The following is a 14,127-nucleotide window of genomic DNA, read 5'->3' on the forward strand; positions in this document are numbered from 1 at the left end:
GAGCCCAGAAAAATAAAGTCTGACACTGTTTCCACTGTTTCCCCATCTATTTCCCATGAAGTGGTGGGACCGGATGCCATGATCTTCGTTTTCTGAACGTTGAGCTTTAAGCCAACTTTTTCATTCTCCATTTTCACTTTCATCAAAAGGCTTTTGAGTTCCTCTTCACTTTCTTCCATAAGGGTGGTGTCATCTGCATATCTGAGGTTATTGATATTTCTCCTGGCAATCTTGATTCCAGCTTGTGCTTCTTCTAGTCCAGCATTTCTCATGATGTACTCTGCATATAAGTTAAACAAACAGGGTGACATTATACAGCCTTGACGTACTCCTTTTCCTATTTGGAACCAGTCTGTTTTTCCATGTCCAGTTCTAACTGTTGCTTCCTGACCTGCATACAAATTTCTCAAGAGGCAGATCAGGTGGTCTGGTATTTCCATCTCTTTCAGAATTTTCCACAGTTTATTGTGATCCACGCAGTCAAAGGCTTTGGCATAGTCAATAAAGCAGAAATAGATGTTTTTCTGGAACTCTCTTGCTTTTTCAATGATCCAGTGGATGTTGGCAATTTGATCTCTGGTTCCTCTGCCTTTTCTCAAACCAGCTTGAACATCAGGAAGTTCACGGTTCATGTATTGCTGAAGCCTGGCTTGGAGAATTTTGAGCATTACTTTACTAGCATGTGAGATGAGTGCAATTGTGTGGTAGTTTGAGCATTCTTTAGCATTGCCTTTCTTTGGGATTGGAATGAAAACTGACCTTTTCCCGTCCTGTGGCCACTGCTGAGTTTTCCAAATTTGCTGGCATATTGAGTGTAGCACTTTCACAGCATCATCTTTCAGGATTTGGAATAGCTCAACTGGAATTCCATCACCTCCACTAGCTTTGTTTGTAGTGATGCTTTCTAAGGCCCACTTGACTTCACATTCCAGGATGTCTGGCTCTAGGTTGAGTGATCACACCATCGTGATTATCTGGGTTGTGAAGATCTTTTTTGTACAGTTCTTCTGTGTATTCTTGCCATTTCTTCTTAATATCTTCTGCTTCTGTTAGGTCCATACCATTTCTGTCCTTTATCGAGCTCATCTTTGCATGAAATGTTCCTTTGCTCTCTCTGATTTTCTTGAAGAGATCCCTAGTCTTTCCCATTCTGTTGTTTTGGAGGGTTTAATTACTCCTTATCATAATTAAGCAGAAATAGTGATTCTAATTTGGAGAAGGAAATGGCAACCCACTCCAGTGTTCTTTCCTGGAGAATCCCAGGGACGGGGGAGCCTCGTGGGCTGCTGTCTATGGGGTCGCACAGAGTCGGACATGACTGAAGCGATTTAGCAGCAGCAGTGATTCTAATTAGCATATTTACAGAAACCACACCAGTATGCTTCCCTGGTGGCTTGCAGGAAGAACCCACCTGCAATGCAGGAGACCCAGGTTCGATCCCTGGGTCGGAAGATCCCCTGGAGGAGGAAATGGCAACCCACTCCAGTATTCTTGGCTGGAGAATTCCATGGACAGAAAAGCCTGGCAGGCTACAGTCCACAGTCCACAGTCTACAGAGTCAGACATGACTGAGCAAATAACACACACAAGTAGATCCATATAATCGCACACTTCACCTACTCGTAGCTTAATGGTGTTCCATCCTTGTTTACTTTGCCCTGGTTTCCCTTTCAGCTTGAATGAGCACAACTTTTGAAGTCTTTAATCTATGACTGTTTTAACTTAAGCACGCCCTGCTAGAGGGTGACAGATGGTGAATGTCAAAAACCCAGAGAGAGGGTTTCTATTTAGCCTTTGATTTTTGTTTTGTTTTTTTTTTTTTTAAGCCAGAGAAATGTCCGATTGTGCTCATAGTTTGTTGGAGAAGGCAATGGCAACCCACTCCAGTGTCCTTGCCTGGAGAATCCCAGGGATGGGGGAGCCTGGTGGGCTGCCGTCTATGGGATTGCACAGAGTCAGACACGACTGACGCCACTTAGCAGCAATAGCAGCAGCAGCAGCAGCTCATAGTTTGTAAGCATACATCACCAACTTTTATCTTCCTGCAAATTCCCTGTTCTCCCCCCGATTTCTCTTCTACTTCTGGCTGAGGAGGGGCTGGGCAACTAGGCAGCTGCATGCCTGAGTGGCTCGGGTGATAAACCTCATAGTTATTTTTCTCAATTAAGGTTTTCACTGACAATTTTACTGCTCTATTTTAAGCTTCCTCATTCCCTTGGGCCTCCGTACATATGTCTGTGATAAGTCTCATCCCGTCCAACCAGATTGTCTCCTCAGAATATAGACTAACCTATTTCAAAAAGCTCATCTCTCTCTTTCTCTTTTGGAACATAACACTTGAAAATGCATTGAAACAGAAAGTAATTAAGCTTTAAAGGAGAGCTATAAAAGTGATTTATTCATGAGTACACACTTATCCTTCTCCCAATTGACACCCATTTTATATTAATTTTCCTTTAGTGTGTATCTACAGCCTTTTTCTAAATCTTTACTACTAATAGAAACTTTTTATTCCACCCTTATTCCCTTCTGCTTGGCTCCAAAGACTCTCATATGTGCTGAAAGGGATCCACTGGGGGTACAGAACCACAATTTGGGAAATTCTGCTCTGAAATAATAATGCTCCCTAGTCACAACCACTGACTTTTATTAGGTTGTCAATTAGCTATTTTTTAATTAGGGGAAGAAAAGTTCTTAGTTCTTAATTCTTTTTTTTTTTTTTTTCTGAAGTCATCTGGTGACAGAACACCTATGGAACGTGTATTGGGCTGGCCAAAATGTTTGGGTTTTTCCATAAGATGTCAAGGAAAAGCCAGAATCAAGTTTTTGGCCAACTCAATATCTTTTTCTTGGGCTTGCCAGGTGGTGCCAGTGGTAAAGAATTCTCCTGCCAATGCAGGAGATGCAAGAGAAGATGGGCTTGATCTCTGGGTCAGGAAGATCCCCTGGAATAGAAAAAGGTAATCCATTCCAGTATTTTTGCCTGGAAAATTCTGTGGACAAAGGAGCCTGGTGGGCTACAGTCCATGGGACCATAGAGAGTTGGATACAACTGAGCGACTAAGCACAGCACAATACCTTTTTCTTAGGTCAGTGGAACTTGCATTCTACAGATAAGTAATTTCTACAGAGAAATTTCTATAGGCTCCCCTCTGTGACCCCAAAGGACTCACAGAAGAAGAAAGAAACAATGATAATAATACTTCCTTTATATTGTATAGTTTTCAAAGCAGATTCACACACATCAATCCATCCAAGCTAAAAAAAAAAAACCGAGGCTCAGAGAGATTAAATAAAGGGCATCTTCAAGGTCACACAGCTAGCCAGTCAGTGTCAGAGACCAGAATTTAAACCATTACTTAATGGTTTCCATTAAAAAAAAATCAATCTCAAGAATAGGACTATAGAGATCCAGCGTTTTTTTTTATTATTATTATGGGGGGGGGATGTTCTTGTAAGCAATACTTAACAGCGACTGTGCTTTTCTTAGTTTAGATCTGTCCTGTGATTTATTTTTCTTATCATGTGACTGTCGGTTGAAAGCTGGGGTCATTTCATGTCTTTTTCTTCTTCTGTTAATTGGAGAGCATTGGGAAAATTATAAATGTCATTTTAAAGCTTTGGTGGTTGGCATAGCTGTTTGTCTATTTGATTTTGTTGTTCCTGTGGTTTAAAAGATTATCTTCACTCAGCTGGAAAGAAGCCAAGTGTCTATCAATAGAGAAGGGGTTGAATAAACTCTGACACATCCACACAATGGAGGACTGTGGGCTGTAAAAAGGAGGCCAGAGTATTTCTTTATATACCTGTGGAGTGAGCTCCTGGAAATATTGTTACATGAAGAAAGAATTGGGATAAAGTGGTATGTATTGTGGGACACCATTTCTTTCAGAAAGGGGTGCATGTGTCTGTATTTGTTTATATTTTTTTCATCCACCCCACTTCCCCACCTTTATGGTTTTTTAAATGTAAGGACATTTTAAAAAATAGTTTACCTATCTGTAGGATTCCCCTGTGATCCAGTTAGGAACAGGGAACAGTATTGGAGACTTCTCCAGATACACTTTGTTTTGTATATTTGACTTTGGAACCATCTCAAAATTATGAAATAAAAGAAAAAAATTCCAAAATCTAAAAACAGCTGGTGGTGTTACCCCACACAAAGGAATAACTTCATGGGACTTTAACACAGTCATTTGTCTGAACAGCCTTAGTAGAACATATCCTAAGGACAAAAACACAGGCAAAGACATCCTAAACTGTTTTCAGTAACCTTATTGTTTGTATTAATATTAATATTTGTTTTTTTAAAGTGATTGCATATAATAGGATAAAGTATGGATTCACATTATTATTATTATGAGTATATACCCTCAGGCTAAAGGCAAAATGAACCAGAAACAAACATTGAATTCTAGTTAGCAGATTTGTTTTGACAATGATATGAGTTAGCAATTCAGAAATTACTTCCAGAATTTGTTAAGTAAATATACACTCTGTGTGTATTCTTCATATAATACATTTTTTTATACAAAATTATGCTGCACTGTGTTTAGTCGCTCAGTTGTGTCCAACTCTTTGTGACTCCATGGATTGTAGCCCACCAGCCTCCTCTGTCCATGGGGATTCTCCAGGCAAGAATACTGGAGTGGATTACCATGCCCTCCTCCAGGGATCTTCTCAACCCAGGGATGGAACCCAGGTCTCCCCCAGTGCAGGTGGGTTCTGAGCCACCATACAAAATTATGTATACAAAATTATGTATGTACATACATAATTAAATATATAATATATATATTATATCATTTAATATATATATATATATGAATATATATCAATGTCACAGAAGGGAGGCGCAAATATGGAAAAGACTGTTCTGAACCCTATGGTATGGGTTGGAAGCTGAGGTATTAAAATATTAAAAGAAGCTACAAATTACAAAATGCAAACAAATCCTAAAGAAAAGGTCAAATTTACCAATAAAGGTTCATTTACTTTCAATCACTTTTTGCTTCTTGGGGCTTTCCTGGTGGCTCAGCAGTAAAGAATCCACCTGCAATGCAGCAGATGCAGTTTTGATCCCTGGGTTGGGAAGATCCCTGGAAAAGAGAATGGCAACCCACTCCAGTATTCTTGCCTGGAGAGTCCCCATGGACAGAGGAGCCTGTTGGGCTACAGTCCATGGGGTTGCACAGAGTCTGACATGATTCAGTGACTAAACCACCACCACCAGTGAAAAGCATTTGTATTTCACAGTAGCTTCTGTTTTCATCTTTTCATAGACCAAAGTGCCAGTAAATTGTTTCTAAAAGGAAAGAAGTGGAGAAGGGCACAGTTCTTACCCTTGCCAGCTGTGTTCAATGGGGTCACAGCTGTCCAGGTAGTTGAAGTGAATGATATCAGTTGGATGCTTGTCAGAAGACCTCCAGGGTGGGAGTTCTTTCTCCCCTGGGTGGTTCTTCTTTCTTAAAGAGGAAGAGGATCGGAAAGCGGATGAAGGAGACAGCTTTCCCCTGGAGAACTGCTTCTAATGGGTTGAACATCTGTGATCACAAACCCATCTTTTGGAGGTGTCTAGAAGGAGAAAATTATTTCTGTTCTCAAAACACTATAATAAAAACAAAAGTAAAACAAAGAACATGGACTTCCCTGGTGGTCTAGTGATTAAGAATCTGCCTGCCAATGCAGGGGACACTGGTTCAATCCCTGGTCCAGGAAGATTCCACATGCCCGTGTGCCACAACCACTGAGCCAGAGCTCTAGAGTCTGTGCTCTGCAACAAGAGAAGCCATCGCAATAAGAATCCTGAGCACATGGAAGGTAAAGAATAGCCCCTGCTCACTGCAACTACAGAATGCCCAAGGGCAGTAATGAAGACCCTTTGCAACCAAAAATGAATAAATAAATAAATCCTTTAAAAAAATCATTATCATCATCACCATGATGGCACTGATAATGGTGGCAGTGATTATAGCAGCCACCAACCCAGAGGTACTTGTATGTGCCAGGCACTGTCTCAGGAAGTATTCCCGTTATTATTTTTTTGGGGGTTATACAGTGAGGCATGGGATCTTAGTTCCCCCTACCAGGGATCGAACCTGCACCCCTTACATTGGAAGCACAGAGTCTTAACCATTGGACCACCAGGAAAGTCCTGTTCCTACATTACTTTATTTAACCTTCATAATAACTTTAAAAGGTAATCATAACTGCTTCCATTTTACAGAAGAGAAAACTGAAGGTAGGATAAACTGATAAATTTTTCCACTACTACTGTTAAGACATAAGCAGTAAGACCCAGGGTCAGAATTTGAATCCAGGACTCTCCAGCTTCAGGCCACACAGTGAACTTCTCTATCCTGTATTGCCACCTCTCCTGCCATATCATTATACAGTTATTCCACAACTGCAGTTAGTTTGTTCATAACAATATACGTTCTTAAAAACAGTACCCTGTTCTACCTATCTAAAACACAGAAACAATTTCCATTATGTAGGGGTAAACTATAGATTTTATCAATTATCAAAACTTCAGCCATTTCTAAAGAATTGGGAAATGAAAGTTTTTTTTTTTTTTTTGAAAGTCTATTTTTTAATTGCCCAAAATGAAAGTCTGGTTTTTTTGTATATAAAATTCGTAAGGGTTTTTATGCGGTTGTAGCCTAAGGGAAGAGGTACTGCTATGTTGAGAAGCCATTAAAGGCTTAATTTTTGTTCTTTAAGAGATTAGGGAAGCTTTGCTCAGTAAATTGGTTTGCTTAAATTGTTTGTGAAAATTTAAAAATTCCCTAAGTTCCTCCAAGCAGAATCAGTTAGTTTCTTATCCTTGTTTCAACTGCTCTTTCTTTGTGCATATTTCTCTTACAGGATAGTACTTCGTATTCAGTGTGGTAACTATCTGTTTGTATCCTGGGCCATAGACTAGGCTCCCAGAAAGTGGGGTTAAGACCATTGTACCCTTAGCAGCTAGCACATAACAGTATTTAATACATATTTATTGATTTAGTGAGTGATTGTAAGTAGAGTAAGAAGACATTTTACTTTTATATAATCGATGGCTCATTACAAGATTAGTGTTCAGTGTTTTGTGTGAATCCTGGCAACCCACTCCAGTACTCTTGCCTAGAGAATCCCCATGGACAGAGGAGCCTGGTGAGCTACAGGCCATGGGGCTGAAAAGAGCTGGACACGACTGAGCAACTAAGCACAGCACAGTGCGGATCTCACTTAAAATGGACATTCAAGGAATTCCCTGGTGGTCCAGTGATGAGGACTCCACACTTTCACTGCCAAGAGCAGGAGTTCAATCCCTGGTCAGGGAACTAAGAGCCCAAGTCACACGGGGTGGCCAAAAAAATAAAATAAATAAGATGGACATTCATTTCATTTTTCTGAGTTTATATTGAATGAAATCTATTTTTGCTGGAAGAGGTCTTGTTTAACACCACTGGTAATAAAGAATACATGATAATAAAAAAGCATTTTCAGGGGAGAAAATTTAGGTATGAATGCTCGTAACTATAGACATAAATAAACATCATTAATTCTGAAAAGTACAAAATATTTGACCCATTAACAGAATAGATAATAATGAAAACTGATGACTTTTCTGTTAAGTAAACAAAAACTTTGTTCCCTTTACCCAAAGCCGTTTGAGACTTTTTTAAATGGCAAATGATGAAAAAATTTTAAATGCTTTTGTTTGCATATATTGAAATAACCAGACATCTTTTCTCTTTTATTCTGTGAATTACATGGACTGAGTTTTTAATATTATGCTAACCTTACTCTCCTTGGATACATCCCACTTGGTCATCATGTCTTATTCTTTTTTTATATCTTACTGGGTTTAATTTGCCAATTTTTTCTTTAATAGAAAAACTGAAATTTACTATAACAAACTACTCCCTAAAGAAATGAAATACTAAGCGACAAGGTGGCAATTTTCTTGTATCAGAACTATTCATCATCTTAAAATATGTGTGTGTTAGTTGCTCAGTCATGTCTGACTCTTTATGATCCTATGGACTGTAGCCCACCAGGCTCCTCCAACCATGGGGATTCTCCAGGCAAGAACACTGGAGTGGGTGGCCATTCTCTTCTCCAGAGGATCCTCCCGACCCAGGGATCAAACCTGCATCTCCTGCATTGCAGATGGATTCCTTACCATCTGAGCCACCAGGGAAGTGCATACATAGTTTCTGGAAAAAGAGTTATTGTTGAAGACCAAGTATTAAAATCAGTATTACATACAATACTCAAAACCTTTTTTCATTCTACAACCTGGTTGATCACTTTTCTCTCCTCTGTCCCAGAACAGCCCACGCGTCAGCTATTGAAGCCTTTCCCTGGCTATGAGTGATGTTGAATGAGAGTTAAGGAAAGCCTTGTGATAAAAGGAGTCATAGCTAGTGTAATTTTTAAAATAACTCTTCCACCACTGCACTTTACATTTTTCTTTTTAAAAGAAATTCTCATGAAGAACAGCCATCACTGAAATCAGAAAGACTGCTTTTATCATTGTAATTATAACAATATTAATTATGCAGTTTATTACTATATTAAATGTAGAGGGTTTCTACTTCAAGTAAACACAATAAAATGAAACGTAAATCAGCATGTTAAGAGCCAACTATTCATCTTTCAAAAGGATTCTCCAATTCAAAAAGGACTCACTGCAGCTTTTCTATAAATAAAAAAAATTCCCGTGGTTTTAAAAATAATTTTAAAATTGTAATTTACACATAATTTTCAGGAATTCTTCTATTATACAACACGATGCACAACTGTGCATGTATATAGATCATGCCATAAAGCAAAAGCTCATACAAATTTCCCATAAGTTATCTAATTAACTGTGACTATAAGAATGAACATAAACATTGGTTACAATGCATAGAAAACCACTAGAAAAATTTATGCTCATACTATTTACTGTTTACAATTCTATGTAAGGACTTTACATTGCTAGATTCTAAAGTGAAAAGAACTTTAATATGCCCATTTTGCCCTTTCCTAATTACTAATTTTTTGCAAACTTTTCTTTATTAATGATAGAAACATAAACTTCAGTTTGCCTGGTAGAATCACAAAAAATTTGAATTAGTTAAGTAAAATTTGATGACCCATAGGTAATAAATACTGCACATTACCCACAGAATCCCAGTATCAGAATTGTGTAGTGTAGGCGTCAGAGACACAGAAATCCAGGAATCTGGAGAGAATGAGGAGCTCCAAGTCATAACCTGGGTGGAACTGTGGTTTGTGAGTGTCAGATGACTTTCAACTAACATGGATATCTTGAAAAGAGCTGTTAAGTTCTTAGAACAAGGGAATTTTGAAGTCATGGTATATTTCTTTTGAAACACTGGCCTTCTCCAACTTAGTTCTAGAATTCCTAAGTAGCTGATGTTAGTAATTCTTCTTTTCCCAAATTTACCTTGGGCTTGGTAACATGGAGTTCTTTCACCATTTGAATATAATGCTTCTTCCATACACCCTGCTCACAGGGAGTTGGGGAGACATTGATGTACCAGTTAAACCATAAACATTTTAGCATCCAGAGCTGATCCAGTTCAGTTAAATTCTTCCAATGCCAGCTCACCTGGAAAAACAATGTTAAAAAACTATTCAGTTTACATGTCCACTTCCTCTAGGTTTTGAGCCATCACCCTGGTACTGAGAGAACTTCTTTATTTTTTTTCTGGAGTGGGTTGCCATGCCCTCCTCCAAGGGATCTTCCTGACCCAGGAATCGAACCCACTTCTCTGCACTGCAGGCAGGTTCTTTACCACTGAGCCACTGGGGAAGTGGATTCATGGATTCATTCATGAACGAATCAGAGCAAACATAATTTTAACTAGATAAACCAGGCCTGGAATTCACAAGTAGTTTCTTTTTGGTCCTTTTCCTCCAAATCACAACCAAGTTACTTCTTACCTGAAGTGCTTCCTAACCAGGCAGGAATTTTTTTTTTTTTTTTTAATTGGAGGATAATTACAACACTATGATGGTTTTGCCATACATTGGCCATAGGTATACATGTGTCCCCTCTAACCTGAACACCACTTCCACCTCCCTCCCCATCCCATCCCTCCAGGTTCTCACAGAGCACTGGCTTTGGGTACCCCTTTTTCTTTTCTTTTTTTTTAAAATGTTAATTCAGACAGAATCCAAATCAACTAATATTTATCGAGCACCTATTAACCATCCTCGTCACAACCTGAAAGGTAGTATAATTAATATTCTTTCCTTGCAAATGGGGAAACTAAGACTCTGGAACTTCCTAAAGATCTCTGGCTATGCCAAAGCCTTTGATTGTGTGGATCACAATAAACTGTGGAAAATTCTGAAAGAGATGGGAATACCAGACCACCTGACCTGACTCTTGAGAAACCTGTATGCAGGTCAGGAAGCAACAGTTAGAACTGGACATGGAACAACAGACTGGTTCCAAATAGGAAAAGGAGTACGTCCAGGCTGTATATTGTCACCCTGCTTAATTAACTTCTATGCAGAGTACATAATGAGAAACGCTGGGCTGGAGGAAGCACAAGCTGGAATCAAGATTGCCAGGAGAAATATCAATAACCTCAGATATGCAGATGACACCACCCTTATGGAAGAAAGTGAAGAAGAACTAAAGAGCCTCTTGATGAAAGAGGAGAGTGAAAAAGTTGGCTAAAGCTCAACATTCAGAAAACTAAGATCATGGCATCCGGTCCCATCATTTCATGGCAAAATAGATGGAGGAACAGTGGAAACAGTGGCTGATTTTATTTTTCTGGGCTCCAAAATTACTGCAGATGATGATTGAAGCCATGAAATTAAAAGATGCTTACTCCTTCGAAGGAAAGTTATGATCAACTTAGACAGCATATTAAAAAGCAGAGACATTACTTTGCCAACAAAGGTCCATCTAGTTAAGGCTATGGTTTTTCCAGTAGTCATGTATGGATGTGAGAGTTGGACTGTAAAGAAAGCTGAGCACTGAATAATTGATGCTTTTGAACTGTGGTGTTGGAGAAGACTCTTAAAAGTCCCTTGGACAGCAAGGAGATCCAACCAGTCCATCCTAAAGGAGATCAGTCCTGGGTGTTTATTGGAGGGACTGATGTTGAAGCTGAAACTCCATTACTTTGGCCACCTGATGCGAAGAGCTGACTCATTTGAAAAGACCCTGATGTTGGGAAAGATTGAAGGCAGGAGGAGAAGGGGACAACAGAGGATGAGATGGTTGGATGGCATAACCAACTCAATGGACATGGGTTTGGGTAAACTCCGGGAGTTGGTGATGGACAGGGAGGCCTGGCATGCTGTGATTCATGGGGTCACAAAGAGACACGACTGAGTGACTGAACTGAACTGAAGGATCTCTGGGAGTCTGCGTATGAACATTGTATGAAGGCTACAGAAACTCCAGTTGGCACATTGCTTATTTTTTTCATGATATGCTTCTATTTTCCCTCCATTCTTATGATTTAACTAAATATATAAAGGGAACACAATGACTAATACTATATTTGTGTGTCCTAAATAGCCTTTAAGATTCAATAGAGCATTAAGTATTTGTCCTGGGGACTTTCCTGGTGGTCTAGTGGCTAAGATTCTGTGCTTTCAGTGCAGGGGGCCAGGGTTTGATCCCTGGTTAGGGAACTGGATTCCACGTGCTGCAACTGACACCTGGTGCTGCCAAATTAGTGCATTTTTTAAAAAGTATTCTGTACATTCCATTTTCATAGCATTATGGTCAATCCTACATATCCAGCAAATGGTGGAGGTGACCCTATTATGTGTAGTAGTTTTTAAAATAATTTATTCCAGGTTTTAAATAAGTCTTAGTAGAAACTAGAGTCAAGTCCATATATAAAGTTCAGACTAGGCATTCCATGTCTCTTATCATGAATTGCAGAGATGGTAGCTAGTCTTCACATTCATTTCATCCTTGGAAAACTGGCCTCTTTTTCAAGGTTAACTCAATAATAAATAATGTTTGAATGCCCCCAAAAGGAGCAGAACACTCTGTAATGGAACTCGCTACCCATCCATCTGTTTATCTATCTGTCTCTCTTCCTCCCTCTTTCTATCCATTGTGTATGGAGTTTCTATTACATCCAGGATTATTTTATGAAGATAAGACATGTAGGGGAGAGGGAAGCAGAAGTGGGGCACAATTAGGAGAAACAGTAGGTTCAGGATCTAGATGGAGGAAAAGGTTTAGAGGATCTCATACAACACTGCAGGCAGAAACAGAGATCACAACCACTTTGTGCAACCCAGAATGAAACTTCACTGCCCTTAATCCTCATATGGTTAATTAATTCAATCAAGATGTGGGGTTTGGGAAGGAGGGGATGGGGAGAAAGTTTTTCTCAACTCTCATCTTTTTCCTCTTTTGACTTAGATCGGTTTAGACCTGGGTAGTTAAGTTGGGGTTCCCCCCTGCACTGGGGATAGATAAAATTTTGCTTTGTTTTTGATTTTTGCTGCTTTTTGTTTGTTTAAAACTAAACAGGAATGAGGAAAGTTGAGGGTAGGTAAGCTCTTTCAAAACTGTAAGACAACCCCCACCACATTTTTAAACAGCTCAAAGCTCATCTTGGTGCAGTGACTTTATTGTTTACTTTAAATCTAGCTAAAGAACAATTGCCTCACAGTCAGTTCTGGGAAATAAAATACAATGCTGAAATCTACCAAGATTGACATATGGTACACATAGATGATAAGATTATCTATTTCGTATCACATCTCCCTGGAATGATAACATTCTCATTGTGAAAAGCATGGAAAATTCTGAGAAACCTGAAGAAAAACAATACCCAGAACCCTGTCAATTAGAGATGACCAACCATTATCAACAAGCTGGTAGAGTTATTTTCCTTTCTGTTTTTCAGGTATATATGAAAGCAAAATCGGGAAACTGCATGCAATTTAAATTAATGCTTTCTTCATTTTACACATAATAAGCATCTCTGTTCTTCCAAAACATGTTTTCTTATGACTGCCTAATAGTTCATTATATGGCGGAATGATACTCTATTACTGGGCATTTAAAACACTATGCTTTTTAAAAAAAAAACAAATTGTTTCAATTTTAGAATAATATGTGTACATCAATACTAAATTCAAAGATACCAAGGGGCACACTGTAAAAAAAGTAAAAGAAAAAAAGCCTCTCATCCTTGTCATCTAGCCACTCATTTCCCTCCCTGAATGTAACCATTGTTACTGGCTTCTTGTGTGCCATTGAGAAGAGCAACAAATATGGATACATTCTTTTATTCTTCCAAAGTGGTAGGATAATTCTGCACCTTAGTTGTTTTATTGATGACATATTGAGGAGACAGTTGCAACCAGTCTGTTATTAGCAGACATTTCCACTGTTTCCAGCCTTTTGCTGCTACAATGATGCAATATTCTTCAGTTCAGTTCAGTTCAGTCGCTCAGTCGTGTCCGACTCTTTGCAACCCCATGAATCCCAGCATGCTAGGCCTCCCTGTCCATCATCAACTCCCGGAGTTCACTCAGACTCACGTCCATCGAGTCAGTGATGCCATCCAGCCATCTCATCCTCTGTCGTCCCCTTCTCCTCCTGCCCCTAATCCCTCCCAGCATCAGAGTCTTTTCCAATGAGTCAATTCTTCGCATGAGGTGGCCAAAGTACTGGAGTTTCAGCTTTAGCATCATTCCTTCCAAAGAAATCCCAGGGTTGATCTCCTTCAGAATGGACTGGTTGGATCTCCGTGCAGTCCAAGGGACTCTCAAGAGTCTTCTCCAACCCACACTTCAAAAGCATCAATTCTTCGGTGCTCAGCCTTCTTCACAGTCCAACTCTCACATCCATACATGACCACAGGAAAAACCATAGCCTTGACTAGACGAACCTTTGTTGGCAAAGTAATGTCTCTGCTTTTGAATATGCTATCTAGGTTGGTCATAACTTTCCTTCCAAGGAGTAAGCGTCTTTTAATTTCATGGCTTCAATCATCATCTGCAGTGACTTTGGAGCCCCCCAAAATAAGTCTGACACTGTTTCCACTGTTTCCCCATCTATTTCCCATGAAGTGATGGGACCGGATGCCATGATCTTTGTTTTCTGAATGTTGAGCTTTAAGCTAACTTTTTCAC

The 14,127-nt window shown here is 39.4% G+C and overlaps 1 pseudogene; it reads right to left on the reverse strand.

Moving 5' to 3' along the window:
- Positions 1-3,433: 3,433 nt before the first annotated feature.
- LOC138987185 (F-box only protein 16-like) lies at positions 3,434-9,604 on the reverse strand (annotated as a pseudogene).
- Positions 9,605-14,127: the final 4,523 nt, after the last annotated feature.

The sequence above is a fragment of the Bos mutus genome, unplaced genomic scaffold (assembly GCF_027580195.1).
Source record: "Bos mutus isolate GX-2022 unplaced genomic scaffold, NWIPB_WYAK_1.1 CTG975, whole genome shotgun sequence".
NCBI lineage: Eukaryota > Metazoa > Chordata > Mammalia > Artiodactyla > Bovidae > Bos > Bos mutus.